We start from the raw sequence: 6,000 nt of genomic DNA on the forward strand, positions 1-6,000 counted from the left end.
GACATCGCGGTTGAACTACTTCAAATGAAATTCTGTACGGGGCTACTAAAGAAGCTTGTCAATTACCTGCGGCTAGTGCAGAATGCAGCAGGACAATTATTACGAAGGTTGGGTGGAGGGTTTTTGACCTACCCGCTGCTTTGCTCTGCACAAGCTGCTTGTTGGCGTTTTGATGGAGTTCAAGGTTTTAGTTTTAACACTTAAAGCTCTAAATAGACTGGGTCACTCACAACTATCTTGCTGAACTTCTGATCTTTAGGAATCTTTCATCTTGCCTTCTGAGATCTGAGGGTAGAAGGTTAATAGTCACGAGGGGTAGAAAGGAAGCTTAGGTTCAGCTTGCATCTTTGCTCCTGTACCTTCAGACCAGTAGAATTGCCCGCCTTTTAGATTTAAGAAGTAGCATAGGCCTGGTCTCTTAAGAGGTATAAAGTCAGGCCTCTGACTCCTTTTTACATTTTTTTTTTCATGTGAAGGCTAAAGGTTGAGGTGTAAAGGACTTAACACAGCCATAACGGCACATCTCAACATTCAGTATAGATTTATACCATTCACTACATTGCGGTTCATTTTCATGAGACTATGACCTCCACTGATGTCACAATCAGAATGTCCATATTTCTGGTTCACCTAGTTCATAAATCTCAAAATGATCCCATATCCATGAATACTGTTGCTGATCCCCATCTCCCTTCCTATGAAGGCTAGAAGTTAATTCTTTCAAAGCAGCAATGACATTGAGTTATTCTAGCCACTGGCTGAATTCTGGCATCAGATTCCAAAATAAGACCGTCCATCTGCTTTAGTGCTATGGATTTATCTGAGTGACCAAATTTTTGTTCTGTTTAGAAAAACTGGCTTCTGAGATGCAAACTGACCTATTGAAAAGAGACCTGGAAGTGTGACAGCTCTTCTAAGTAGAGAACTACTTTAATAAAACAGTTTAACAGCTTGTTAAAGCATCAGGCTAACATTTTATAATCCATACAGCTAGTATTACTGCTTTTATGTGACACTGAATGGTCTAGACTAGGGCTGTTAAATGATTTTTAAAAATTATCACGATTAATTGTGTAATTAATTGCACTGTTAAACCATAATAGAATACCATTTATTTAAATATTTTTGGATGTTTTCTACATTTTCTACAATATAAGCTTTAGAGCCTACGAGTCCAATCAGTCCTATTTCTTGTTCAGCCAATTACTCAAACAGATTTGTTTACATTTGCAGAAGATAATGCTGCCTGCTTCTTGTTTACAATGTCACCTGAAAGTGAGAACAGGCATTTGCATTACGAGACTGCTATAACATGAAATATATGGCAGAATGAGGGTAAAACAGAGCAGGAGACGTACAATTCTCCCCCAAGGAGTTCAGTCACAAATTTAAGAAATACATTCTATTTTTTTAATGAGCATCATCAGCATGGAAGCATGTCCTCTGGAACGATGGCTGAAGCATGAAGAGGAATATGAATCTTTAATGCATCTGGCACATAAACATCTTGCAACGCCAGCTACAGTAGTGCGTTGTGAATGCCTGTTCTCACTTTAAGGTGATATTGTAAATAAGAAGCGGGCAGCATTACCTCCCAGTAAATGTAAACAAATTTGTTTCTCTTAGCAATTGGCTGAACAAGAAGTAGGAGTGAGTGGACTTACAGGCTCTAAAGTTTTACTTTTTGTTTTTGAGTTCAGTTATGTAACAAAAAAAACATTTGTAAGTTGCACTTTCATAATAGATAGCATGACAGTACTTGTATGAGGTGAATTGAAATACTATTTTTTATCATTTTTACAGTGCAAATATTCAAAAATAATAAAGTGAGCACTGTACACTTTGTATTCTGTGATGTAACAGAAATTGATATATTTGAAAATGTAGAAAAACATCCAAAATATTTAATAAATTTCAATTGTTGTTCTGTTTAACAGTGTGATTAATAGGGATTATTTTTTTGAGTTAATTGCGTGAGTTAAGTGTGATTAACAGCCCTAGTGTAGACGCTATAATCTCTCCATAACAAATTAAAGTTTGTAGTGCACCTTAAATATTGTCAACAATTACATATTTAAAAATATATATGGTTCAAGCAGGTTCAATTTATTAATAATTTTGAAGTTAGCCTTAATTTCATTCCCCCTTCTTAATCTGCTTTGATAACAAAAAACTCTCTCTCATACTTTTAACAGAAACAGCTCTATCTATCTATCTATCTATCTATCTATCTATTTTTGACTCCCCATTCCTTTCTTCAGCAAGGTCTTTCCAACTTCTTCTTAAAGTAGCTAGGCTTGACTGATGTGAGCTTACATTCTTGCATTTGTCTTGAAACGCTGTAGCTGGCTGTCTATGTTGGACCAATAGGCTTGATCCAGTTCTTGCTGAGAACCATGGCAGAGAGATTCAAAAGGCTTTAGCACTGATTGAGAACAATTGGGAGCTGCCAAGCACTTCAAAAAACTTAACCCTGAAATTCTTGCCAGATTCAAGTTGTTTAGTGCATAGATACACTTTAAATCAGCTTCCAAGCTTTCCAATAATTGACCCAAACTCAAACTCTACTTTTTTATTGGCATCAACCTTTCTTTGATATTTTTACAGATCTGTTACAACTATTCTGTGTTTATATTTGTGAAGCTATAGTCTTAAAATGTGTGGCGTGAGCCTACAGCAGCTCTACCACCTGAATGAATGTGGGGAATAAGCTATTCTTGGCCATGGCCAGAGACTATACAGGGGCTTGTGTAACTTGATTCTGAGCTGACTTATTGCCACAGGTCAACTAACCCTTTCAGCATCATCACTGTCAGGGTAACAACACTTGTATTCCCCCTCTGTGGTCCAGCAAGGGCACCCACTCTAGACTTCCAGCTCCCTCAACTCTCACTTCCATTTGTCTCACTCCTTCCTGAACAGTGTTTTTCCATTCTGCACAGTTTCCTGCCCACCCTGTGATATCTCCAGCAAGACAGAAGGCCTAAGTACACCTGCATCTCTGCTTTCCTTTCTCTTTAAAGGGTATGAATGAGGTACGGTAGTTGCTCACAGTTTTAAGTTTCAACACAGGGTTTTTTTTTTTCCTAATCAAGCATATTTATTCTAAAGCTGAAAGAATTATACAAAACATCTACACATATGCTAATAAGCTTAGCAGAGATCTCACACACTCCCATCTCCACAAGGGCTCTGGTTGATATCAGTCCTCCCAACACTTTCCTAAGGATTGTGGCCCTCCTCTTGGAGAGAAACTGCTGTCAGTTTGCTGAATAAGAAAGAGGGTCTAAGTCAGCTGAAACACAGGCTATTTATCCAAGACTTTTTTTTTCTTTTTCTGTTTTCTGGAGAATCCAATTTGAACTAGTCTCTGCAAGCCTCCTCGGGAGGTGGTACCTCTCTAGAGGTGTTTCAACCTGAGTGAATCTGCCTAATCACCCTACCTCCCCATTGTTCTTTGGTACATGGAAAGGCTATGGTTACTCTCCCCCATGGAATTGCATACAATCCCTGACCCACAATGATGCATATGCTTAATACAGTAACTCTTCCAAAGATATTGCAGGAAATTGTCATATCTCTCACAACATCTGAAATATGGTCACACTGAGGTTCCACAGAACCTCTTATAAACTTGCCACTCCCAGGGTTGTCTATTCACCATCACATGGAGACAAACTAAATGGGCCCTCAAAAAATCACAGGGACTTCGTTGCAAGTTCCTTTCTTTTTACCCCACTGGAGCGACATGGAGGTTAGGCCCCCTTTCCATTGCGAGAGGGGCAGTATCTTTATCACAACAGGGCCCCTTCTCCTCTCCCTGACTACTCTGATTTGAAGCTATCTACCATGTGAACCATTGTCTTCCTTGGGCTATTGGTAAATGTATCTCCTTGGGATATCTAGGGAGAACTTTGTGTGTTTCCATATATGACATACCCAAAGACCTAACTGGCATGTATTGCAGGGCAGCAATGACTTAAATAACACCATCTATGGGGAAAGAGTTGAGATTCAAAGATTTTTCCCACAGGGCATAGAAGTAATGTAAACACATTTTTGGCCTTCTGTTCTCCACAAGCAATGCTGCATCTCCTGGTTGCAGAGTATTTGTAGGTTCCCCACTGCTCTTGTTTACCAAAATGACCGGCTGCAGAATTAGTTGGCACATCATACAGCTAGTTCATATGGTCTCCTATGCTGTATACACTTTTGTAACTATCTTGTAAGGTATATGAAAAGACTTTTGCTTACATGGATATCTTGTAGCATCTCTAAGAAACTATTCCAATCAGACACACAGGCAAGGAACAAACTTTACAGGTGATTATGAACAATTTCTAAAAAGAACTGTGCCACAACAAAGAGGATATTTTCTTCCAAGATCTAACAGTCTCCATATTCAGTTACAGATAATCTTAAGTGTTGTTTTTAATAGAGGTACCTGGTGTCCCATGGTATTACAACTATATAAAAGGAAAATATCCTTTTAAGGTTTCCCTAACAATATTAAAGTAAGTAGTTTTTTCTTGGGTCAATCTCCCTGTTTTGGCACAATTATTATGCAAATAGTATCTAATTCAGAGGGCAAGAAGTGTGGAACTTTGAGATCATATTCTGCCTGAATCTGAACTGTTCATATCTGATCTATATTATCAGCTTGTGTGTGGTTTAAATAATAAGGCTTCTACAATATCTTTATTAGCTAAGAGGTATTACTACTAACCATTTGTTTAAAGTTATTGCAAATCATTTAAACATTTTACTGTGGGGAAGGGGGGAAATAATCCTCATTTCCTCTCCCTTCCTTCACCCCATTTTAGTATAAACTTTTTATTAACAAATTATAACCCAAACTCTCTTTTTTTGCTCAGTGTAAAATTCCATTTTAGACGACCACGGCATGAGGGTTATTTATATATATAATAATGTTGGATAATAAACAGGCATACATGATTTCTTCTTTCTTTATGCAAATGTATATTTTATTGGTATGAACACAAAATTTGTCCTTCTTTTCAGTGGTTTTAAAATCAAATTTATTTCTGCTGATTTGAGGATGTAAATGAAATTTTACATGAGAGGAAAAAATAGTATTCTCTAGAGTGTGGTAATAAGATTTGTCTGAGTTTTCACCAAACATAGAATATGGTAGAAAAGAAGAAAAAAAATCCATCTGATTTTTTCAGTGTATAAGCAGTACAAAACAAACAGTTGGCATACAAATTCTCATTTTGTTATTGTCTAATGCACATCTATGAACTCAAACTCATAGTGGGAGGTGACGAAACTATTCTGAATAACATTGGTTACATACTTGGTGTCTTTTTGGCAAGCAAATAGTATGTAAACAGATCCTAATTTTCAAATGCACTTGTTACTCATGAGAATTCACTGAACAGTTTGAAAGAGTTTTCAGGCTATGGTTTGATTAACTGTTCACTCAGCTATTTCTGTTGTATGGGTAGTTGGTTACCTACATCTCATGGTACTGTTTCTGCTTCCTGATTGGCTGACTAAACCTATGTGAACAAAACAAGAGTGAATAACAAATTACAGATCGCTTCCAGTTTTGTTAAAAAGAATTATTTGAGGTCTGGGAAACATTCCTTTATAATGAGAGACTTAAGCACTTCAAATCACCTCTTGGATTTTTTTTTTTTATCACTCTACAAGCACCTACATGGATAATGAGATTTTTTTGGAAGGAGGTGGTTCTTTAATCTATCATGCTCTGCTTTTAAAGGGTAGTGAGAATTCAGAAATTCGGCAGGGGAAAAATACTGAGTGAAGACAACACAGGTCAGAAGAGAACCGGTCTGGAGAATATTTGTTATGCAGGATGTCAGACTAGACTTGTTATGCAGGATGTCAGACTAGTAATAGTCCTTTCTGGCCTAAAAAAAAAATCTATGAAGGCATTTTGGAAACAAGATTTCTTGGGAATTGAAGTTTCTTTTGTAACAATACCACTGTGACTTAGTTATCTTTGCTGCCCCA

The sequence above is a fragment of the Malaclemys terrapin genome, chromosome 8, assembly GCF_027887155.1.
Source record: "Malaclemys terrapin pileata isolate rMalTer1 chromosome 8, rMalTer1.hap1, whole genome shotgun sequence".
Taxonomy (NCBI): domain Eukaryota; kingdom Metazoa; phylum Chordata; order Testudines; family Emydidae; genus Malaclemys; species Malaclemys terrapin.